Here is a 26304-nt window from a genome sequence, read left to right as displayed (position 1 = left end):
TGACACAATAGCATTGAATGCAGTAGGCGTGACAAGTGAAATGTATATGATAAGAACACATGTGCGTAGCAAAAAGGCGTGAACATGGGTGTGCACAGAGGCGTGAACTAGAAACGTCACAGAAAAGTGTCATAAGTGGGTGGATGCTTAGAGAATTCTTGCGGAGTCAGCTGAAACCTATGGCCTGGATGCACGCGCAGCTAATATGACGTGTGATTGACGTGCATCTGGAGGAAGCTAAGAGTCTGACTTTTAACACTAGTAGAAGAGACAGAAGTCTGGCATGTCAGATCGACCTGTCCCTAAAACATATCTGATATCTTGTGTTTGGAGGATGTTTATTCTGGAGTAAAAGGTCTTTCGGGCAGAGGCTATTCTATACTGAATGTATGCATGTCTAGGTGCAAATGCTCGGAGCCAGGGGCCTACCATGGTAACGGGAGCAATGAATTTCATGAGGGAGGACAGGAAGGCTTGGCCCTTGCTCTGCAGTCGGGGATATGTTTTCGTATTTCACTAGACAGGAATGTGTTTTCGAGGAGCTGAGCTGGCTATGCTGATAACTTGAAGGCAAAATACTGTTTTTGGCAGGCAGACCAGGCCGAGCCGGGCACCGCTCGCTTGGCAGGAAGTAAGGCAGAGGTCAGGGATGCGTCTCCACGCTGCAGCTTTCAGAGGCAGAGGCAGAGGTGGCTTGAAGACAGAAATCAGGGCCTAGCTCGGCAGAGCCAGGGAAAAACTTGAAAGTGCACCATATAAAGACGGTGGCACGGCATACTTAGGAACGGAATTATCGATCCATTCATGGTGGATCTGATAGAGGACATGTTAACGTTGGACGCAAATGTATGCGTCATCAGATTCGGTTGTGGAGGGAAGTTACATGCACTTTAAACTCGTACATGGAGTCGATGGGGTACACGTTAGGGGACACACTTGACCATAAAAATTCTAATTACCTCAATAAGGAAATATAATATTTTTCAACATAAACAATCTTTGACTCCTCCCTCCTTATTACATACGTGAACAGCCATTTGCATACAACCACTGAGCTTTATCTTTATTGGCTATCCTTACATATCACTAATAAATAATGTTCTCATGATATTGCCGTTGGTGAAGTTGGCACTGGGTCCTGTGGGTGGGTAGACCATGGTCCTGCCCAGGGTGAAGCTGGCTGTGATTCGCAGTTTGAAGTTGAGGTGCTCCATATAATTGCTTCCAGCTTCTGTGGAGGTGCTAGTGGTGTCTTTCAAGTTGATGTTTATTTCTCCCCCGAGTCTGTGTTGTTGGTCTTGCCTGATAACATTGGCGGGGATTACAGTGGTGATGTCGGGTGTTGATGCAGTGTTCAGCCATGCTTCTGGAGGAAGTAATAGATAAACAGTTTGAAAAACGAGGCCACAGATAGATAAAACAGTGACAAAGATGAAGGCAGGTAGACAATGAACAAAAATTAGGAACAAGCAGTGACAAACGGAAGGCAAAACAAGATTTAGAGCGACAAAAAACTGAAAGGCACAAACAGATAAAGAGTAACAAATGTGTAGGCACACTCAACAGCCAGTGGTAGAGATACCGGCATGAGAGAAATTGCAGTGGCATGTGACCTAGTTGTTCGCCCAATGTTCTGGGGGCCTCCATATATCAAACATTTGCGCCATGGTGCTAGTCCTGGCATTTAGTGATGGATGCCCCCCTATATGCCAGTTCCAAAATGTTTCCATTTATGCTATCCATAGACCATAGGTGACCTAATGTCAAGAAGTACCCAAGAATGTAAGAGCCGGCATTTTATCTTTCTTGCCCCCTCCCATATGACAAGTTGTCATTCTTTATGCCAAGAATTACCTCGAGTGTGTAAAACCAACATTTTTCCACAGATGCGCCATATGACAAGAATTTCCTCTAGTACATCATTACCACCTTTTACCATGGGTGCCCATTATGACAAGAATGACCTCCAGTGTACAAGGGCCAGTAATGTGTCTCAAGTATGCCAGCAAAAGTATTTTACCATCAGTGTCTCTATCAATCAATCAATCAATCAATCAATCAATCAGTATTTTATATAGTGCACTGAGGGGGGGGGGCTGATCCATCTGGGTGTGGAGGTCCAGTCAAAGAGGCAGGTATTGAGATCCTTCCTGAATTGGATCGGCGGCTGGGATTGCCTGAGGTAGAGAGGCAGGGTGCTCCAGGTCTTGAGGTCATTCCTAAATTGTGGCAGCAGTGGTGAGTGCCTGAGGTGCAGAGGCAGGGAGCTCCAGGTCTTGAGATCCTTCTTGAATTGGATCAGCGGCTGGGATTGCCTGAGGTGGAGAGGCAGGGTGGTCCAGGTTTTGAGATCCTTCCTGAATTGGATCAGCGACTGGGATTGCCTGAGGTAGAGAGGCAGGGTGCTCCAGGTCTTAAGATCCTTCCTGAATTGGACCAGCGACTGGGATTGCCTGAGGTAGAGAGGCAGGGTGCTCCAGGTCTTGAGATCCTTCCTGAATTGGATCAGCGACTGGGATTGCCTGAGGTAGAGAGACAGGGTGCTCCAGGTCTTGAGATCCTTCCTGAATTGGATCAGCAACTGGGGTTGCCTGAGGTAGAGAGGCAGGGTGCTCCATGTCTTGAGATCCTTCCTGAATTGGATCAGCGACTGGGATTGCCTGAGGTAGAGAGGCAGGGTGCTCCAGGTCTTGAGATCCTTCCTGAATTGGATCAGCGACTGGGATTGCCTGAGGTAGAGAGGCAGGGTGATTCCAGGTCTTGAGATCCTTCCTGAATTGGACCAGCGACTGGGATTGCCTGAGGTAGAGAGGCAGAGTGCTCCAGGTCCTGAGATCCTTCCTGAATTGGATCATCGACTGGGATTGCCTGAGGTAGAGAGGCAGGGTGCTCCAGGTCGGGAGATCCTTCCTGAATTGGATCAGCAGCTGGGATTGCCTGAGGTAGAGAGGCAGGGTGCTCCAGGTCTTGAGATCCTTCCTGAATTGGATCAGCGACTGGGATTGCCTGAGGTAGAGAGGCAGGGCGCTCCAGGTCTTGAGATCCTTCCTGAATTGGATCAGTGACTGGGATTGCCTGAGGTAGAGAGGCAGGGTGCTCCAGGTTTTGAGATCCTTCCTGAATTGGATCAGCGACTGGGATTGCCTGAGGTAGAGAGGCAGGGTGCTTCAGGTTTTGAGATCCTTCTTGAATTGGATCAGCGACTGGGATTGCCTGAGGTAGAGAGGCAGGGTGCTCCAGGTATTGAGATCCTTCCTGAATTGAATCAGCGACTGGGATTGCCTGAGGTAGGGAGGCAGGGTGCTCCAGGTCTTGAGATCCTTCCTGAATTGGATCAGCGACTGCGATTGCCTGAGGTAGGGAGGCAGGGTGCTCCAGGTCTTGAGATCCTTCCTGAATTGGATCAGCGACTGGGATTGCCTGAGGTAGAGAGGCAGGGCGCTCCAGGTCTTGAGATCCTTCCTGAATTGGATCAGCGACTGGGATTGCCTGAGGTGGAGAGGCAGGGTGCTCCAGGTATTGAGATCCTTCCTGAATTGGATCAGCGACTGGGATTGCCTGAGGTAGGGAGGCAGGGTGCTCCAGGTCTTGAGATCCTTCCTGAATTGGATCAGCGACTGGGATTGCCTGAGGTAGGGAGGCAGGGTGCTCCAGGTCTTGGCAGCGAACTAGGAGAAGGATCTTCCCCCGGTTTGGGTTTTGTGAATCCATGCGTTGGAGGCCAGGGCAAGTGGAGTGGTGTGGCTCACTGGTTAGAGGCGGCAGACCTGGGAGCAGGTTTCAATTCCCAACGCGGCAGGGTTGTGGACCAGGGTCAGCGGACTCGATATTTCTCACCTCGGTGCCTACTCTAACCAGGGATCACACTTGACAACTCTGGGCATTAGCTTGCCTCATCTCCACAACGGCCCCCCACATACGCCGGGGATGCCTGGTTTCACCTTGGAGATACCCAGTAGGGATCATCTCACAGGGAAAGCCAGGACGGGTTCCCCAGCGGTCTACTGCGCAGAGATACTCCTTCGGGAGTCGGTTCTAGCTCATTACAAAACCCACAATTAAATAATTAATTAATTAATTAATTAAGTTCGGAGGAGCGAAGTTGTCTGGCAGGTACGTGGAATGAGAGGGCGTAGTACAGATATCCTTGTCCTGCATTGTGGAGAGCTTTGTAGGTAAGTGTGAGGAGCTTGAAGGTGATTCTCTTGTTGATTGTGAGCCAGTAGAGTTGTTGGAGGTGTTGTGTTAGGTGGCTTCGGTGGGTGATGTCGAGGAACAGTCTGGCTGTAGCATTTTGGACAGAGCATGTGGAAGCAGGATGAAGATACTCCTTGCTCACAATCAACTGCCAAATCAACACAGTATTCTCATCCTGCTTCCATAAGCTCTGCCTGCTCCGAAAGACATTCAGATCGACCCCCGCAGAATGCAGAAATATGGTCACCCACACACTCATCACCAACATAAGTCTATGGCAACACACTCTACGCTTGGATCACCCAGAAACAGCTCAGGACACTACAGAACGTCCAAAACGCCGCAGCCAACTTTCCCGGGCCTCTGTCCCATGAATCTGACAACTCCACTGGCACCCAGTCAAGAAGAGAATCACCTTCAAGTTCCTCACACATGCCTACAAAGCTCTTCACGATTCAGGACCAGAATATCTGTATCACAGACTCGCATTCCACACGCCCGCCAGACAACTCCGCTCCACCAGAACTCACCCTGGCCTCCATCCCAAGGATCCATAAGACCAGAACTGGAGGAAGACCCTTCTCATTCCTCGCTGCCAAGACCTGGAACACCCTGCCCCTCCACCTCAGGCAATCCGCGACGTTGACCCAATCCAGGACCTCAAGACCTGGCTCTTCGACTGAACCTCAACAACCAGATGGATCAGCAGCCACAACCCCTCAGCGCCTTGAGACCCTCACGGGTGAGCAGCAGCACTTTACAAACTCCTGATTGATTGAATCCCCCATTGCAACTTCATGCGCGGGTAGAAGGGAAAAGGGTCTACAGGTCTTGTGCTCACAGCTCATCCCATAGGCGCAGGCAGGGAAGGAAGCAGAGACTAGGACTGGGGTTCCCTTCATTTATTAATTCTTTTATCTGATCTCATGGAGGGGGAAATGGAAGGTGTCACACACTTACCCCCAAAGATTCCTTTGCTTTTGACAAACCTGCAGTTCATGTCCTTTTAAGGTTCATGTGAAGGTGCTTGGTGGCTTGATTAGAGGGTTTCTTTCTCTCACACGTTCATCTTTCAGGGGTCAGTGCAGGCAGATCCCTGTGCGCCTCCCTATCTTCCCCATTACTGCATTTTGTTAGCGCCCACTTGGCTCTACACCATGCTGTCACATTCATGCTACTTTTTCTCTCAGGCTCGTCTCAGTCATGCCGCCCGGTCACTATTTTCCCTGTCGCTTCCTACCCTGACAACACTTGTGTCATTATTTTGACATTAAATTAGATACAAACAATGAAAGCCATGCACGCAAGCATACTGTTTAGTTGTATATACTTTTGTTTTTTAAAAGCTATAACTTTTATTCAGTCATATTTTGACTGCACCGCTTGCTAGGACTTTATATTTGTGGTATTCCTGATTCCATCAGTAATACTTATATGTAAATAATAATTCTGCATAAAAGTAAAGAGTTCTGCCAGGACATCAAGTCAGCAGAAAAATGATATAGAACGCAAAGGGGAGGATAAGAGAAAAGTTAAAAAATTAAAAAACAGAAGAGAAAAATGGGGAAGGGGAAAAGAATTGAGACAACTGAATGTTTTTGAGTTACAATGCCCCAAATGTACATTAATTCGAGTGAAATTACATATTTCTTGATTTTTGAATATTTGACTTTTTAAAAACACAGTTTTTTTCTGCTATTTCAGGGCTGCTGACCTTCTTCTATTTTGTCTCTTCCTTGTCACAACAAAATAATTATTTTTCTCACTCTCCTTATGGTTGGGTTTCCTGGCACTTTTCCAAAAGCTATTTCAATCTAATGCTCTAATCTTTCGACTTTCAATTTTTTATTTAGAACATATCTTTTCTCCATGACAATAAAGCATAAACATGGTGTGATTTTGGCACAACTTGTTTCCTTTGCAATCCTTATGTAACTTCACTCGAATGACTGTATATTATGAGCACTATAACTCAAAATCATTTATTGAACCTACAATTTGTCTCCTTTATTCCTCTTCCCCCTTTTTAAATGTTTCTCTTCTTTTTTTTAACTTTTTTCTTATTCCTTCCTTTGCATTCCATATCATTTTTCTACTTACCATTGATCTGCCCTCCTTGCCTTTTGATATATCTTCTTTTCATGACTAATTGTTTGCCCTGATATGGTTGTGTATGTGGTCTTCTTATATGGGTATATGTAGATAATGACCGATGTGTTTGTAGTTAGCAGCCTTGAGAAAGCCCTAGGCATGCCAGCCACTTGGGACTAAACATGCGTCGACTACCTTTTGTCACATCTAACCCTGTTTCGAATACAAACTCAAAGATACTAAGACATTTTCAACATTTATTCCCAAAAGAAATCATAAACTTTCTAGGCATGGCCTGTCTTTCCTTATCTACCCCTGACTCTGTATAGAGTTATTCTCCATTTCTCCAAGAGTATGTTACCCTGTATACCGTGTTGTCTTAATTCTGTGGTACCTTGGTGGAACATGATGTCATGCCTAAGTTTTACCCTCTGGGGGGGGTGTAAACTCCAACCTGTGTTCCTAATATACCTTGGGAGAGTGTAAACTCCAACCTGTGTTCCTAATATACCTTGGGAGTATGTAAACTCCAACCTGTGTTCTATATATACCTTAGGAATGTGTAAACTTCAACCTGTGTTCCTAGTATACCTTAGGAGAGTGTAAACTCCAACCTGTGTTCCTGGTATATACCTTGGGAGTGTGTAAACTCCAACATGTGTTCTCCGTATACCTTGGGAGTATGTAAACGCCAGCCGCTGTTCCTAATATACCTTTGGAGTGTGTAAACTTCAACCTGTGTTCCTAGTATACTTTGAGAGTGTGTAAACGTCAACCTGTGTTTCTAGTGTACCTTGGGAGTGTGTAACCTTCAACCTGTGTTCCTAGTAAACCTTAGGAAAGTGTAAACTTCAACCTGTGTTCCTTGCATACCTTGGGAGTGTGTATACTTCAACCTGTGGTCCTAGTATACCTTGGGAGTGTGTAAACTCCAGCCTGTGTTCCTAGTATACCTTGGGAGTGTGTAAACTCCAGCCTGTGTTCCTTGTATAACTTGGGAGTGTGTAAACTTCAACCTGTGTTCCTAGTATACCTTGGGAGTGTGTAAACTTCAACCTGTGTTCCTAGTATACCTTGGGAGTATGCAAACCTCAACCTGTGTTCCTAGTATACCTTGGCAGTGTGTGAACTCCAACCTGTGTTCGTAGTATACCTTGGCAGTGTGTAAACTCCAGCCTGTGTTCCTAGTATACCTTGGGAGTGTGTAAACTCCAGCCTGTGTTCCTAGTATACCTTAGAAGTGTGTAAACCCCAGCCTGTGGTCCTAGTATACCTTGGGAGTGTGTAAACTCCAGCCTGTGTTCCTAGTATACCTTGGGAGTGTGTAAACTCCAGCCTGTGTTCCTTGTATACCTTGGGAATGTGTATACTTCAACCTGTGTTCCTAGTATACCTTGGGAGTGTGTAAACTCCAGCCTGTGTTCCTAGTATACCTTGGGAGTGTGTAAACTCCAGCCTGTGTTCCTTGTATACCTTGGGAGTGTGTAAACTTCAACCTGTGTTCCTAGTATACCTTGGGAGTGTGTAAACTTCAACCTGTGTTCCTAGTATACCTTGGGAGTGTGTAAACTTCAACCTGTGTTCCTAGTATACCTTGGGAGTGTGTGAACTCCAACCTGTGTTCCTAGTATACCTTGGGAGTGTGTAAACTTCAACCTGTGTTCCTAGTATACCTTGGCAGTGTGTAAACTCCAACCTGTGTTCCTAGTATACATTGGGAGTGTGTAAACTCCAGCCTGTGTTCCTAGTATACATTGGGAGTGTGTAAACTCCAGCCTGTGTTCCTAGTATACCTTAGGAGTGTGTGAACTCCAACCTGTGTTCCTAGTATACCTTGGGAGTGTGTGAACTCCAACCTGTGTTCCTAGTATACCTTGGGAAAGTGTAAACTTCAACCTGTGTTCCTTGTATACCGTGGGAGTGTGTATACTTCAACCTGTGGTCCTAGTATACCTTGGGAGTGTGTAAACTCCAGCCTGTGTTCTTAGTATACCTTGGGAGTGTGTAAACTCCAGCCTGTGTTCCTTGTATACCTTGGGAGTGTGTAAACTTCAACCTGTGTTCCTAGTATACCTTGGGAGTGTGTAAACCTCAACCTGTGTTCCTAGTATACCTTGGGAGTCTGTAAACTTCAACCTGTGTTCCTAGTATACCTTGGGAGTGTGTGAACTCCAACCTGTGTTCCTAGTATACCTTGGGAGTGTGTAAACTCCAGCCTGTGTTCCTAGTATACCTTAGGAGTGTGTAAACTCCAGCCTGTGTTCCTAGTATACCTTGAGAGTGTGTAAACTCCAGCTTGTGTTCCTAGTATACCTTGGGAGTGTGTAAACTCCAACCTGTGTTCCTAGTATACCTTGGGATTGTGTAAACTCCAGCCTGTGTTCCTAGTATAACTTTGGAGTGTGTACACTCCAGCCTGTGTTCCTAGTATACCTTAGGAGTGTGTAAACTCCAGCCTGTGTTCCTAGTATACCTTGGGAGTGTGTAAACTCCAGCCTGTGTTCCTAGTATACCTTGGGAGTGTGTAAACTCCAGCCTGTGATCATTGTATACCTTATGAGTGAGTAAACTGTGTTCCTAGTGTACCTTGGGAGTGCCAGAAACTCTATCTCGTGTTTCAAGTGTTGTCTCCAACTCATGTTTGAAATGTGACCTTGAGAGTGCCAGAAAACTCCAACTCATGTTCCAAGTGTTATCCAGGAGTCTCAAAGGCTCCAAACTGGGCTTTGACTTTTCCTTGAGAGTCTCAGAGATTCCAAGTTGTGAACTTTATCATTCACCTTTCATGCCATATGCAGAAGAAGCGTGTAAGTGAATGTCATGTAAGTTTATGCAATGCACATGCATGATAAGGCCTGTTGGTGTATGATAGTAATTGTGTCTTCTTGTTTTTTCCAGTGCATTGCGTCTTTGCAAGCCAGAGGTCCATGTCCTGCGTGCATCTACCTTTGCAGACTCAGCGGCTCTCTAGTTTTTGCTGTGTTGCTCACTTGCTGACCGGAACTAGCACCGCAAGTCGCAGTTTTCTTTTTTTGTTTGAACCCCCCTTCCCCCCAGTGGCCATGCTTTGTTCAGGTCTTGCCCTGCGAGGGATAGGAGGTCTAGCATCAGCTCTAGCGTCGCCACAGTTGGAGCCAGGTGAGTGTGAGACACTCTGCGTAAGGTGCTAACACCAAGACACAACAGCAGCTACTCTGGGCCACCTCGAAATGGGCAAAGTGACTAACCGGCAAATGAAACTGCCCTTTGAAACATGGTGTGAGTCCAAGTTGACCTCTCAGGGACAGCCGCCTCTGGAAGAGATCGACACCCGTCCTTTTCAGACCCGGCTGGGTAGGACATGAACGTGCTGCTCAAGGTGATGCAGCACAGACTCGTTTTCATAGACACCAAGATGGACGCCTGAACACCGCATTTCCACAACTGTGGATATGCTTGCGTCGAAAGGAAAAATGCTTCAAAATATGGAGAAGGTCCTCTGAGTCAATGCTGTAAAAAGTGAACATTTAGAGGCCAGGTTGTGCTGCAATAATATTCACATGCTAGGTGTTCACGAATCAGTGAATACTGACCTGATGGAGGTCTGCATCGATAGTCTGCTCCTAGGTGTGTTTGGTGGGGAGACCTTCTCTTGACTACTGGTGGTGGAGAGGGCACACAGATGCCACCAGGAGACCCTGCACGGCCAATAACTGCACTACTGCTAAACGTTTGCCATTGAGATACAGCACTAAGCCGCACCAGAGAAAAGGGGAAATAAACTTTGATGGAAACAACATCTCCATTTACCCAGACTTCACATTGGCAGTCCAGGAGGCAAGGAGGCCAGGCGTAAGATCCTGCCACAGCATTTTACTTATGGGCGATATGTTATTTACTGAAGCTATGGCTCACACAGGAGCACACTCAGCTATACATGCTCCCATCATGACTGACACAGGGCACACAGATTCCTGAGATGGTGTGCATCACATGGAATGTGCGATGGTTGGGGGGGTCCTTGTTAAAAGCGCCTTCTTATATCGCCATAAGCTATCAATAGGCCTACGGCAGAAAACTAATTTGGACCCAAAGGCAGCCCTGCCTTTGACAGGAAGTAGGCGTTGCACATATAATTATCCTCCTACTCCTCATATGTGAGAGGTGAGGCCATACTTATTAAGAAAAAAACTCCCTTAAGGGTGGAGGAGTCACACTCGGACCACTAGGGTTGATATGTGATGGTGCAAGGTAGATGGGGGACGACGCCTCTCACGACTGTGAGCTGCTATGGTCCCAACAATGATGACCCTCACTTCATCAACCCTCTATGGGGGATCATAGCGTCCTCCTCCCCCACCTCCCTACTTTGGGAAGGAGACTTTAATTGCCCCTCAACGACACCCAGGACAGATCCTGGTGTCTCACTCATGACAGAGTTCTGGGGACCAGGTGCCTGAGAGATATAGTTGAAGATCATATGCTGGTTGAGATTGGGAGACAGCGAAATCGGGTTGTTTGACGTTACAATGCATGCCATTACCCCGCATGCCATTGCAGCGCAAATCTTTACCCCGACTTGCTGTTGGGGCGCGCTGGACATTGGAATAATATAATTTACTATTCCAACTCCAGTGTGTGCAACAGTAGGGAAGGTGTTTGAGTTAAATCCGACACCTTCTACCCCCTGCAACAAGCCTTTTGCGTTGCAATGACATGCAGGGTAATGGCATGCGTTGTAATGCATGCGTTGCAACAGTTGTTTCCCGCAAAATCGTGATGGGTGGGAGGTCACCTTCTACTCTGCTGTTCATGATGTGTGGTCCAGATTGGTTTTTGGCTTGCTTCTCTGGATGTGTGCCTGTGGATCACATGTATGCTATACCTCGCTCATTCATTGTCTGAGCATTCTCTGGTTGTGCTGCATGAAGCGTTGTCCTGGACGGGGTGTGGTTGGCACCTAAATGCCTGGAGAATGACAAGGTAGATCATTGGCGTAACAAATTAAACACCCCTGGGCATCATTCTGTAGTCTATCAGGGTGGCACACATTATGAGACTCCACAGATCCTGCACAACTTTCACACACATTATTCCTACCTCTATACCATCTGAGGAACCTCCAGTACCAATCTGTGAGTGAATATTTAGACAATGTCACGCTGGGCTCGCTTACGTCAGCGCAGGATCAGTTCCTGTCACAGCCTATCACATTGGACGAACTCGAGGAGGTGATCTGTGGCCAGCTGACACATAAAGCCCCACATCTGTTTGCACTGTGAGAAGAATCACGAGCAAAACATGTTCTCCCCAAACCTTTGTGAGGCCGTCCTAGTTACCTTGCCAAAGCCAGGTAAACCATCTTAATACTGTGATCGATCACTGCTAAATAAAGACAATATTTTTGCCAAATTATTAACAAACCATCAAAATCTCCTACACCTGGCTCGAGTGCGGCCAGACCAAACTGAATTTGTACCGGGATGATCAACTGCACATAGTCTACAGACCCTATTTATGCTTTTGCAAGAAGTGGGCCCAGACCTAGATGCCGTAACGGCATTCCTACAAGCTTCAAGGCATTTGATTCGCTGAAATGGGAGTATCTTTTTACCATTCTTGCCTGAATGAGAACTTCCTTGGATAGATAAAGTTATTATATGCAGCACCAATCAAAAAATATGCTTAAATAACAATTTGTTTGCCCCCCTTTCAGTATCCAGGGGACTAAGCAGGTGTGCCTTCTCTCCCGGACTCTATTTGTACTAGCTCTTGAAACTCTTGCAGCAAAACTACACCATCACTACGCAAAATATGCCATTCATTATATTTCACAACACATTCTCATCGCGCTTTACGCTAAAGTCCTAATGAGATACTCCATGAGTATTTGCACTACAGGTCGCTCACTTGGGTTACCATCAACTGGAGTAAGTCCCAGATCTTTCCCCTGATGCGGGGTGCATGCTATTTAATCCCTGACTTCCCGCTGAACTGGTGGGAAGATTCCATTAAGTATCTGGAGATTTGTGTAAACAGGGATATGGACGTGGTAATAAGTTCAAGTTCAAGTTCAGGTATTTATATAGCGCACTACTCACCCAGAGGGTCTCAAGGCGCTTGGGGAAGGGGGGTTCATTTTATGTCGAATAGCCAGGTCTTAAGTTCTTTTCTGAAGGAGATGTGGTTTTGAGTAAGGCGGAGGTGAGTGGGGAGTGAGTTCCAGGTCTTGGCCGTCAGGAAGGAGAAGGATCTGCCACCCATGGTGGATTTTCGGATGCGCGGGACTGCGGCGAGGGCTTGATTGGACGATCTTAGTTGGCGGGTGGGTGTGCAGAAGGACAGTCGAGTGTTGAGGCATTCGGGTCCTAGTTTGTAGAGGGCCTTGTGTGCGTGGGTGAGAAGACGGAACGTAATTCTCTTGTTGACGGGTAGCCAGTGGAGGTCTTTTAGGTGTCCGGTGATGTGATCTTGGCGAGGGATGTCCAATATGAGTAGGCTGTGGGGTTTTAGGTTTAAACCTATAATAACTGATAAAACCCCACTGAAAGAAAAAGAACCCTCACCGGTGAAAACATATAAACACTGAAAAAACACCTGGACAACCACAAACTAAATGCCATTCAAAGAAAAGAAAAAGAGAGTGAAAGTCATGTTTTTCTTCTTGAAGGGGTCAATACAATGTAACTTTGTTATACAAGTAGCAGTAAGAAAGACTGGTTAACATTATTCTGCTTGAGTTTTGTTCTTTAGGGATGACACTAAAATATTGTTTCTTCTTCCTTTTACTTTTTCAGTTTTGTGGCCTTTGGTCTTAAGATGCAGGGTTTAGTTCCATGTTTTAGGTCTAGTTTAATTATTTTATAAACCATAGAGAATCAGGAAATATCAAACTCATATTTTATATTTTGGCTGCATTTGATTCTTTCACCAATAGGTTAAATGGCTGCTTTCATGAAAATCTTTCCTTATATGTGTCATCACATTTACCCACAGAGAATGGGTAAAAACCCTTAATACATCAGACCATAGTTTCTAGTGGGTCAGTATTGATAGTAGGTGAATTGCCAACACCTCAGGCTTTAAACATTCAATGCAAGGTATAGTGACAAGTATATATATCACCAAGCATCTGGGATAGTGGTGAAAACATGACACCAGACTTTTGGAAAACATGGAACGCAGTGTCACTTGTAATGCTCTGCAAAAAAGGTTCTTTCCAAGTTCAACAAAGATTGGATTAATATTGTTTGTATTTGCAGTGATTCAGCTACGTATATAAAAAAGTTGTGTGATGACCTGTCAAAATTGATACCCGAGCTGAAGTGATTCCCTGTAGTAGATCCTTGCCACTTGTTAGATGGTATGCTGAAAGCATCTTTACAATCTTAAGAGTTAATGAGGGATGCTATTGACTTTTTAGTCCATTCTGGTGCACTGGTTTCTAATGCACAGGAACTAAAACGCAACTATTTATCATTTCGTGCTTTATGTGGCATCAAAGAAAGAGTCATCCCAATTGTGTCCCTTAGCTGATGGTTCTCAGCCCAATGAGCTAAGAATGCTGAGAGGGCCTTTTCACTGTAGTTTATATGGGAAGGAAAGAGCGAGCGCACATGACCCAAAGACTCACTGAAGAAGTATTGTATGGTGTACTACAATAAGATTAATTTGCAAACATCTATTTGGACCTCATATAGACTATAAGTACACTGTCTATATACCATGTTCTTTCAGTGCAGAAAGCAAGCAATAATAAAAGCAAAACATTCCATAAACACCGGAAAAACACTTTTTCTGTTGTTTTTAGTGGCGCGAAAATGTGAAACCACTGATAAAAACTGTTTTTTAAGACATTGAAAACACTGAAAAAACCCCACCAGAATTCACCAAAAATAGAAACTGAAAACAGGAAAGCCTAAATATGAGTCTCGCTGATGCGTTTTGGATGAGTTTTTTCTGTAGTTTTGCTGTGATTCCGGCGTATAGTGTGTTACCATAGTCCAGTGGACTTGTGACCAGTGCGTGGGTGACAGTCTTTCTTGTCTCGAGGGGGATCCAGCGGAAGATCTTTTTGAGAATACGAAGTACGTTGAAGCAGGAGGATGAGACTTCATTGACTTGTCTGGACATCGAGAGAGAGGAGTCAAGGATGAAGCCAAGGTTACGTGCGTGGTCCGTGGGTATGGGTGCTGTGCCCAGAGCGGAAGGTCACCAAGAGTCGTCCCAGGCAGAGGGGGAAGATCCTAGGATGAGCACCTCCGTTTTGTCTGAGTTGAGTTTTAGGTGGCTATGTTTCATCCATTCGGCTACTTCTTTCATGCCTTCGTGAAGATTGGTTTTGGCGGTGTTAGCGTCTTTGGTGAGGGAAAGGATTAACTGGGTGTCGTCGGCGTAAGAGATGATGTTAAGGTTGTGTTGGCGTGCGATGGATGCGAGGGGACTCATGTAAACGTTGAAGAGGGTGGGACTGAGTGATGATCCTTGTGGTACGCCACAGATGACTTCAGTGGCCTCTGGGATGAATGGGGGAAGTCGGACTCTTTGGGTTCTCCCGGCGAGGAATGAGATGATCCAGCCCAAGGCTTTTCCTTGTATGCCGATGTTGCTGAGGGGTTGTATAAGGGTGCTGTGGCAGACTGTGTCGAAAGCGGCGGAGAGGTCGAGTAGAATGAGGGCCACTGTTTCTCCATTATCCAGTAGTGTTCGGATGTCGTCTGTTGCTGCGATGAGGGCAGTTTTGGTGCTATGTTTGGCTCGAAATCCGGACTGAGAGGGATCGAGAGAGTTGTTGGATTCAAGGAAGGCGGCGAGCTGGCTGTTGACGGCTTTCTCAATGACTTTGGCGGGGAAAGGGAGGAGGGATATAGGTCGGTAGTTTTTTAGTTCAGAGGGGTCTGCTGTGGGTTTCTTCAAGAGGGCGCTGAGTTCGGCGAGTTTCCAGCTTTCTGGGAAGGTAGCAGAGTTGAACGAGCAGTTGATGACATCACGGAGATGGGGTGCGATGATGGAGTTAGCTTTGTTGGAGATGTGGTGGGGGCAGGGGTCGGTTGGCGAGCCAGAGTGGATTGAGTTCATTAGGCGGATAGTGTCTTCAGTGGTGATTGGGTTCCAGGCGCTGAGGTTGTTAGTTGGCGGTGTAGGATCTGAGGGGGGTGGGGAGTGTTGTTCGCAGGAAGTGTTCTCGAAGCTGTTGTGAATGTTGGCAATTTTGTTGTAGAAGAAGGAGGATAACGCATCGCTGAGGTCTTGGGAGGGAGTGATGTCGTTAGATGCTGCGGTGGGGTTCGTGAATTCTTTGACGATGTTGAAGAGTTCCTTGCTGTTGTGGGCGTTGTTGTCAAGACGATACTTGAATGCTGATTTCTTGGTGGATCGAATCAATTGGTGGTGTTTGCGGGTGGCTGCCTTGAGGGTGGCCATATTGTCGGTGGTTGGGTTTTTTCTCCATGTTTTCTCTAGAGTGCGGCATAGCTTCTTTGATTTTTTAAGGTCATCATTGAACCAGGGAGCCTTTTTGCTGCTTGATTTGGTCTGGTGCTTTCTCAGGGGTGCTAATTCGTCAGCGCTGTGAGTGATCCATTTCTTGAGTTTGGTGGCCGCTTGGTTTGGGTCCAATGAGAGGGTGGGAGGGTTTTGGTTGAGTGATGTGAGGAGTTGGTCGGAGGTGATTTTGTTCCAGTTTCTCTGAGGAATAGGTTGTGGGCGGGTGTGGGTCAAGGTGGTTTTGTAGCTGAAGTGAACACAGCTGTGGTCCGTCCAATGTAGAGCTGTGGTGCAATCAAAGGAAATGTGCTTGCTGGAGGTGAAGATAGGGTGGAGCGTGTGTCCGGCTACATGGGTGGGGGTGTCAACAAGTTGTTTGAGTCCGAAATTGGCCAGGTTGTCCAGAAGGGAGGTGGTGTTACTGTCGTGCTTGTTTTCAAGGTGGAAATTGAGGTCTCCTAATAGAATGTAGTTCTCGGAGGCGAGGGCGTGTGAGCTGATGAAGTCAGTGATGTATTTGCTGAATTGTTTACGGGTTCCTGGAGGCCTGTAGATGAGGGTGCCTCTAAATGTGGTCCTAGGGTCGGTGTGGATCTGGAAGTGGAGATGTTCAGCGGTTGCGAGGGTGTCGTCGGAGCTGGTCGTGATTTTGATGGTGTTCCTATGGATGATGGCGATGCCTCCTCCTGTTTGGTTGGTGCGGTCTTTTCGGATGATCTTGTAAGCGTCCGGTATGGCTATGGCGATGTCGGGTGCTGATGATGTGTTCATCCAAATTTCTGTGAGGAAGGCGATGTCCGGTGAAGCAGTGTCGAGTAGGTCCCAGAGTTCAGTTGTGTGTCTGTGGACCGAGCGGGTGTTCAACAGGATGCACTTCAGGTGGATAGAGTCGGAGCTGTGTTTGGAGGAAGTGGGTTTGGTGTGGGTCCTGAGGCAGGTGAACTTGCAGGTGTTGCAGGCGAATGGACCGTGGGTACGTCCAGGGGTGGCTTCGTAGCATTGTGGTGCGCGTCCAGGGTTGAGGGCGAGGAGAGTTACAGCATCATATGTGAATCTAGGGGGCTGGGTACGGTGGAGGCCAGGGGGTCTGGTGCTGGGCACTGTGCAGGCGCGGACGGGCATAGACGGGCTTACCTTTGGCGCACCTTCGGCGCGAATGGGGCGCGACCGCTGCACGTGAACGCTGCGCGCAAAAGCATCTGTCATATGTGGATAGTGGAAGGGGAGGGGTGAGGGAGGGTCAGCAGGGAGGCGGGGTGGAGATCAGGGGAAGGAGGCAGGACCACAACAAACAAAATGGCAGCAAGCAGTCAATCTGAAAACAACACTGGGGCAGAAAGTAGGCGATCGCGATGTTAATGGCGTTCAGGCAACTACAGTATATTATAACAGGCGCTAATACAATTACATGCAGTAAAGTACAAGGATTGCAGTCGCACAAGCGCACTTTGGTCGTCAAGTGAAACGATTTAGATGGCCTCGGCAAATATAAACAATACTGCGCGGCGGGCGGGGCAATGTAGCGCTATGCTCTTGCTAAAAGAATGTTGGATTGTGCAGGCTCAGGCAGAGTGCGAGGTCGCATCTTAGAGGTAACAATACCGCTTCTAGGAGGCTGGGAGCAGCGTGTGAAGCGGCCGCTTCTGCTGGTGCTTCTCCCCAAGCTCCTGTATTCTTTTTACCACCATTCCGCTCCCGCTCATGAAGAGCCTTCACAAGCTCTGCATGTTAGCCGTTGCCCCCTGACCCTTCCAGGTCCTGTGTTCAAGGCCCTGATCCCTAGTGGTCCATTGGGGAGCACCTCTGTTCTGCTGCTGATCTCTGCCTCTGTTTTTCTGTGTTCTTACTTTTGCTCCTCTGCTCTTTTCTCCTTCCTTTTCACTTTCTCTTATTTATCATCTTTTTTTGCACCTTTGTTTGATTTTCATGCCCTTGTTGCTGCTTGTCCTCTGCGGCCCTGCCCCCCTCCAGTGCTGTTTTCCTGATTCCTACAGACCAGACCTCCTCAACACTACTTAATAGCAGGGGCTGCATGACCACGCAGTAGATGCACGCAGCGGGCCTCCCAAAGGCAATCCTATTATTACTCATCTGCGCCTGGACTGCGCCCAGCACCACAGACCCTAGTCGTATGGTCCTTGGACCATCAACCACAACGACTCCAGCACCCTTCACGCCCTCAACACCGGACGTCTCACCACCTGCCACCTTGCATTGCCTAAGAATACCTAAGGCCCCCATTCATTTGCTGCAACTGCAGCTGCACTTTAGACTTTGCAGCTGCACCTTTTGAAGAACCGGGTATTTTAAACCCAGCGGCATCAGGGGACACGCCCTAGTCTTCTTGGTTCACCTGGCTTAGAGTACAGAGACACGGGATACTTCAACATGTAGGTTCTCAGGAGACTGCTCAATCTTACAAAGCCAGCCTTCTCTTTTTATACAGAATACCATGCTTCAGGCAAACATTCCTTATTTTACAGTTGACCATTCACATATTTTCACTACAAAGAAAAAGCAGAGTCACGATAACAAGCCCATATTTCAGTTTGTCCAACCCATAATCAATTACCCGGCAAGGTCCAGTATTTCCATCAGATATCGACAGACCCCCAATAAAAACAGGCACCTCCTCCTCGTAAAACTAGTCATTAAGAAAGAAACAGAGACAGGTGTGTGTAAGATCTAGACATAGCTTGTGTGCGATGAAAGGTTTATGACATGTTGGGCCTTGATACTAATCTCATTCGGCCACTGGGAAAGGAACTGACCGAACAGGTTTGGCTTCAGGCAGTGGAGTCAGCTTGCCCAGGTCACACAAAAGTCAGCTAAAGGTGTACGTGTCCCAAGGACTTGCACGGACACAGTCATCCTGCAGTCATCAGTCTAATGTGAGGGCAACCACAAAATGGCCGCCGCACACAAAATGGAACCCAAGGGTTCATGACGAAATCGTCAAATACATAGTGAATCCATCGGTGTAACATGACGAAAACACTCATGCATACCGCATTCGTCATTTGTGGTTCGCTGATACCAAAATCGTCATGATACGATAACCTTTATTGAACGGGTTCGGGATTCACGGAACCTCAGACCCTCCTTTTGCCCTTACATTAGGCAATAACCTAAACTCACTTCAATCTGAATCCAGGTCTATATTCATCAGATCATCAAGATGTTGCTGTAGCATCATCCTAGTACTTAGTAACTCTCTCTGGACAGGTCTCCTCGAACACGAAGTAACACAAAGGCCACATATAGCAGGAGCACACTGTACACAGAGACAGAACAGGAAAGGGATAGCCAATACCATCCCAATGACCATCAGAATCTTCCATCCCCATGTAGATAACAGTTCCCAAAACCATCCCATCAACGACCAATCTCCTTCAGCCATATGTACAGACTCAGAGATCTTATGTAGCTTGGAAATGGCTTGGAACACTGTCGGAGCATTGTCCGGAATGAATATACAACAACTCGATTGGATCACTTTACATACCCCACCTCTATCTGCAAGTATGACATCAAGAGCAACTCTATTCTGCAATGTCATAAGTCTATCCGACTGGAGCTCAGCAGTCAAGTTACTAAGGGCACCGGCAGTTTCGACTATGGTGGACCCAACCACTTGTGTCAACTGGCGTATGTTCCTACTGTTTGCCATCGGTCCCCAGAATGGCAGAAAACCCTTAAAGAAATCTCCAAACTCTTGCCCTGCGGTATCTTCCTTACTGAAGACACCTCTAGCAACTCTCATCTTATGGTAATCTGCCGCATTTGTAAAAGTGGGAGGCAACAGGAAAGAAACAAAACATGTGCCCGAGAAGTCAGGGGGCAACCATGTATACCCCTTGTCATGACAGATGAAATATGTACCCTTAGCTGCTAGAAACGACGGGGAAGTCCGAGATGCAAAGACATACGTCTCAGTACAGACACTCTTCCCTAGTTTAGCTTTGGGATTCTTGCCATTACCTTGCAGACATAGGTGACCCTGATGGGGTACTATCCAAATCGGGGAGGATCTCTTTGCTCGCTGATTCTCACTCAGAGTGATTCCATATCCTGTTATGTTCCATCTATTGTAAGCTTGCAACTCGTCTCTGGGAATCGTTCTATACGAATCAATGTTTCTGCTCATATTTGTGATTCCCAGTACCAATTCCTTGTTGCTCGAGTTACTTTCGTGGAACGTGGGGGATATGGTTCAATGGCATATATGAACATTGTCTGAAACGCCCACAAAGAGCCATTATAGCTAAATGGCAAGACCAAGTATGACATACCCTTATCTGTCGTATGAGGCATAAGACCCCCAAACCCAACAATTAGTTGTGTTCACTACTAGCTGGTGTTGGTGCAGAAGCTGAACAAAGGAATTATTAGCAAATTCCATTCTCCTAATGGAGTCATGTTCAGGCAGAGGGTGAAAAGAATGCGAAGAAACAGTAGGAGGAGGTGCAGGTTGCACAGTAGGCATGAACGTCACTTGAAAAGAGAATGTCACATAACCAATTAAAAACATCATTAAACTCAGTAGCATAAATAAGCACAATATTAAAAATCTTTCCGAATGATTAACTTTCGTATCTGACTTTTAAAATTCACAATTTTTGCAGGTCTCTCCAACTCGAAGAAATCCATCCTCTCAAATTGCTGCCCGCAGTGGTAGAGTGTTTCTGCTAAGAAATGCTTCTGTCAGTCCAGGGCAACTCCCTTAGACCAACCAGAACCGTCAACCTAACGTCTTCGGCTGCACTCCAAAGACTTCAGCAACCGCGGCCCTAGCAGCTGAACCCGGATGGCAGTTCGAAAAACAAAAATGAGTAGATCCTCGGTGGAGAGTTAACCTGCAAACAGAAAAATCATAAAAACTTTATTTGCTTTATTTGTCCATGACTCTCGGTCTCAAATTATAACGGCTTCTTCCAGGCAATTCTTGATTCTTAAATAAGAGTTCAGGCTCAGTAGTGTTCAATCGATTTGACGGTGGCACAGCTTCTTGTAAAATATTGTCACTTTCTCGTTCACAAATTGTTCCTTTTACACGTGCATCGCTAAAAGGCAGAAAACGAGCCACAGTCTCAGTCTCGGAGTCAGCAATCCCTTCCTGGACCCACCGGTCGTACGGTAGGGGCAACGGAACCCGTTTGCAATGGTTGCCGTGTACCCAGTTCTTTTTGCAGTGGACACGTACTGCAGAGCGGGTAGCCAACAACACTTGAAAGGGTCCGGTCCAGCGAGGCTGCTCGTTCTTGGTTCGCTGGAAGTTGCGCACCAGGACCCAGGTGCCAGGTTCAATAGCGTGGCCTGGATCGTCAGAAGCTGGCGGTAAGGAACTGTGAACCTGTTGGAGTAAGACACGCAGTTTAGCCATCAATTCGCACAAGTAATCAAGCAACACAGGATGTTCGATCCCACTGAATCTAGTTGGCCTTGGCACACCCCAAATGTTCGCTGGGCGGCCAAAGACAACTTCATACGGACTCAAACCCATTCTCGAATGAACAGTCATTCTCGTGGACAGAAGAGCTAGGGGCAAATCATCTGGCCGTTGTAAACCAGAGCTCGCTTGAATTTTGGCCAACTTTAACATAAGGGTGCCATTATAGCACTCGACTAATCCAGCTGATTGGGGGTGATTTACAGTGTGGAACTTCTGCCGAATTCCTAATCCCTCACACACTCTCTTCATCGCTTGACCCACAAATTCACTCCCATTGTCACTCCAGATAATTCTCGGCAATCCATATCTAGGAAAAAACTCTTTGATAAGGGCTTTCGCTGTGGACAAGGCAGTATTGTCCTTCAATGGGTAAGCTTCCACCCATCTAGAAAAAGAGCAAACAACCACTAACACATACTTTAGGTTGTTGCATCTTTCCATGTGGATGAAATCTAGCTGCAAAGCCTCGAACGGATACGTTGGAGGAGCTAAATGACCAGCTGGAGTTGGAGTTCCCTTACCAGGATTGTACATCAGACACACCATACAGTTCTTGACCAGATTCTCTGCACACTTGGGAATACCTACATTCTGCCATACCGGGGCCAACAACTTGCAAATCCCTTTCACGCTGATATGAGCCATTCCATGAGCCATTGTAACCACTGGAAGTACATACGCATCGGGTAGCAACCATCTCTGATGCTCTGACAATTCAACCCAACAACCATTCGAGTCCAATTTACCCTTGCTTTCTCTCCATTCATTCAACTCTTTCTCTTTAGCTTCAGCTTGGATAGATTTCACACTCTCAATCGTGTCTTCACACATACTTCTATCTGGAACCCATCTCGCAGGACCCGCAACATACATTTGACTCATCACATCTCTCGCAGTTTCTTTCGCAACTTCGTCTGCAAACGCGTTTCTGCGACCAACATCATCAGTAACTTTCTTATGCGCACTGCATTTCACGATCACAACTTGCAACGGCAAAGTAAGTGATTGAAGGAGTTCATTCACCAACTGACCATGCTGGATCTTTGTGCCATGGGAAGTTAAAAATCCACGTTCACGCCACAAATGTCCAAAACTATGGGCCACACCGAATGCATACTGGCTATCGGTGTACACAGTCACTAGTTTTCCTTTCGCCAACACACACGCTCTTCTCAACTCTGCTTCTTGCGCTGAATTGTGTGGGATACGTGCAGCTTCAACAATCGTATGCAAAGTCGTCACAGCATATGCCGCAGTCGTATCACCATTCGGAACCTTGAAGCACGAACCATCAACCCATAAAGTACCATCACACTCTGGAAGAGGAGTGTCCCTCAAATCTATCCTCCCTTTCGTTTCTTCCTCAGTTCTAAGAAAACAGTCATGCTGTTCAAAACCATTTTTTATCTCAGCTGAAATCGGCAACAACGTGGCTGGATTCAACGTGTTGCATCTCTTTATATGCACATGACTCACTAACAAGGTCAATTCATAACCTGACAACCGAGCACTAATTAAGTGCTGTGTCTTGGTACGATTCAACAAGGTATCCACTGCATGTGGAACCATTACGATCAACATGTTGTCCATCACCAAACCAGCAGACTGTCGAATTGAAACAGCCGCTGCCGCTGTAGCTCTCAAACAACTCGGCAACGCTGTAGCTACCGGATCCAAAGTCGACGAAAAATAAGCACATGGACGTTGCTTATCACCAATTGTTGAGTCAAAACCGACAATGCATATCCCTCTCTCTCATGGACATATAATGTGAAGGGCTTACTGTAGTCGGGGGTACCCAACACAGGAGCCTAACACAACGCATCACGCAATTCTGAAAAACTCTTCTGACATTCGTCAGTCCAAGGAATAGGATTTGGAGTATCCTTAACAGTAAGAGCTATCAAAGGCTTCACAAGCAGTGAGAAGTTAGGAATCCACTGTCTGCAATACGATGTAATACCTAAGAAAGCACGTACTTCTCTCTGTGTCGTAGGCACACTCATTTTCGCGATCGCTTGAATTCTTTCTGGGGTCAGTTTCCTTCCCTCCTTTGATAAGAGGTGACCTAAGTAGGTTGCTTCTTGTCGACAATACTGCAACTTAGAGAGAGAGACCTTATGATGGAAATCAGACAAGTGGTGCAACAACGACAAAGTAGCCTCTTTACAAATCACTTCATTGTCAGCAGCAACTAACAGATCGTCAACATACTGTATAAGGGCAGCAACATCAGGTAAACAAACAAGTCAAGTTGTGTCTTCAAAGCTTGACTATATATTGATGGACTTTCACAATAGCCTTGAGGAGCGCGTTTAAACCGGAAACTTCGGCCTCCTAAAGAGAAGCCAAAAATATCCCTACTCTCCTCAGCAATCGGGATGCTGAATCAAGCATTCTTCAAGTCAATCACCGAAAACCAAGTAGCAGAAGCTGGAATCAAAGTCAATTAAGCAGTGATATCAGGTACAACAGGAAATTGTGGAACAACGATCCTGTTCACCTCACGAAGATCGATCACAAACCTATATACAGGAGGCTGTGAAGAATCAGTACGTTTCAGAACAGGCAAAACAGGTCTATTGCACACATTACCTCTCGTTTCTTCAATCACACCTTTGTCAATTAGATCATAAATGATTGCCAAAAGTGCTCTTTCACCATCGCTAGAAATTCGATATTGCGGAATACGTGGCAACCTAGCATTTGCTTTCAATGTCACAACATATGGCGGAATCCCCAGAAGACCCACATCATTAGGTCCAGTAGCCCAAAGAGAATCAGGGAGAGAGGACAATTCAGGTGGAAGCCTGTCTTTAGATAAATACATCGGAGAGATCACTCTCTTACCTAATGTAAGTTGTACTCCTGAAGGAGAACAATAAAGCGTTGCAAACAATCTCTTCAACAGATCCAATCCCAACAAATTCTCGCCGCAACCTGTTGTCAAAATGAGGGGTGCTTCGAATTCACAAGGTCCAACAGAAATAGACAAGGGACTAGAAATCGGATTCGTAACCGGGGCGCCAGAAAAACCTACTGAAACATTCTTTAAGCCAGACAAAGGTGCGACAGGGAGTTTAGAGTGCATAATAGAACTCTTCGCAGCACCAGTATCCAACAGAAAAGGCTCTGACACACCTGATGAAATCACTTCAACATAAGGTCCACTCTGATCTACTGGAACTGAAACAACTCCCTCTCTTTGTCTATGGCTGTCCTAGCAATCATTACCATCCATATTCGCACCTTCGACGTAGTAATCATCTGCATAGTACTGTGGCATCCTACCAGACGCACCATTCTGCTGATCAAAACTATTCATAGAATTCTGTGGATGCAAAGAACGCGCATTCTGAGGAAGCACACCACGTCCTCTACCTCTAGGAGCTTGCTGAACACCTCGACCACTTAAACCAGAAGCACCATTCGTGCGCTGTAGCAGAACCGGACAACTATTCTTGAAATGCCCTCTTCTTTGCAATACGCACACTGATTAGGACCATATGGAAAACGCTGTTGAGAAGGCTCGAACCTTTGCGAGTTTCTCTGATATTGCTGAGGTTACTGATAGTCGCGCTGATTACTACGAGGCGGATAAGCTTGCTGCAACAGAATCTTAGTCTTCAATTCTTTAGTCTTTTTGTCCTCTTTCTCTTTCTCATATTTGTATCTATTTTCATAGTACTGGGCAGTAGCTAAAATCTGCGCTGACGTAGAAACAGCCCAAGCACTCTCAGAATCTTTCAACTTATTACATAACGCAGGAAGCAAATTATGTACAAATTTGTCAACGAACAATCTCTGGCCACCTTCAGTAGCCATGTCCGGACCACTATGATCTACAAAGGTCTCTTCAAACCGCATGAAAAAGTCAGATACGTCTCATCTTTCTTCTGCTTACACGCAGACAACTTGTCCCAATTGACATGCACTTCAGGCATCAAAGTCTTCATATAATCAATAATTCTACCAGGAGTTGAGTAATGATATCTTCAGGTTTAGCACCTCCTACTTGTCTATCATTCGCAGCACGGAGATTATCCCATGTACCAATTCCTGGTCATGATCTGCATGACGAATCTTACTCCAAATAGGTTGTGGGACAACATTCCCAAACAACATATCTATATCTGCCAAATTCATAATGCAAGAACCCACAGTCTGAGTGAGCTCTTTATAATATCCTTCTTGATTTTTGCGCGGATCAGGCAAAGACTGCTTGATTGCTAAAACTTCAACACGCTTCCAAGGAACATTTACCCATACTCGCTGGAAGTGTGGCAGAATCGGTGGATTAGCAGCTGCATCCCCAAGTCTCCAAACTGGAGGAACCTCACGCATCGGATATTGACGCGCTTTTCTCTTAACTGACAAATCAGACTCAAACAATCGCTCAGAAGGAGCGTCACTACGAAACGACAATATAGTTGCAACTGCTCTCCCAACATCACGAGGACCCACAACGGTCCCTTTCCCAAACTCTGAACGCACTCGATATAATTCTTCAGGTGGTTTACCCACTTCGTCCATCCACTGTTCATGGAGGAATCCACACATCGTTTCAAAAACGTACCATTGCTTAGGTTCTTTCCATTGAAGGAAGACATCCATAACACCCTCAAGATCATACTGAGAAGCGTGCATAATCCATTTACGCGCCAAATGATCCAAAACTATACGTTCATCTGTATCAGCAGTAACATCATCCTGCTTTTTCCAGCTACGCAGGATTCGCAAGATCTGTGGATTTCTAACCAGAGAGGCACTCACACTAGTAATACTGGCTCTGGTCATCTCCAGAGTTGACTTTGCCAACATCCTATATGTGGGGATTCCTGTCTATCAGCTCCAAAAACTTCAGCTAATCCAGAACCAGGCCGCGCGCCTGGTGTACCACCAACCCAAACACCAGCACGTCTCCCCCCTCCTGAGGAGCCTTCACTGGCTCCCAGTGGCTAAACGATGCTCCTTCAAGCTCGGCTGCACCCTATTTAAATCTTTGCATAACCAGGCCCCTGAGTTCATTTTCTCCAAGCTTAAGAGATATTCTCCTACCCGCAACTTACGGTCTTCTGCCGATAATCTTCTTTGCACTC

The 26304-nt window shown here is 46.4% G+C and overlaps 1 protein-coding gene across 1 annotated transcript in view; it reads right to left on the bottom strand.

Moving 5' to 3' along the window:
• Positions 1 to 1109: 1109 nt before the first annotated feature.
• LOC147668197 (uncharacterized) overlaps positions 1110 to 26304 on the bottom strand; it is a 153759-nt gene continuing 128564 nt past the window's right edge. The window contains exon 3 of the transcript XR_015304147.1: positions 1110 to 1366. The gene's annotated coding sequence lies outside the window, so the exon portion shown is untranslated. The remainder of the gene's footprint in view (positions 1367 to 26304) is intronic.

Source organism: Lissotriton vulgaris, unplaced genomic scaffold, assembly GCF_964263255.1.
Source record: "Lissotriton vulgaris unplaced genomic scaffold, aLisVul1.2 SCAFFOLD_2744, whole genome shotgun sequence".
Classification (NCBI taxonomy): Eukaryota; Metazoa; Chordata; class Amphibia; order Caudata; family Salamandridae; genus Lissotriton; species Lissotriton vulgaris.
The sequence above is the reverse complement of the archived record's forward strand: the minus strand, read 5'-3'. Positions and strand labels throughout refer to the sequence as shown.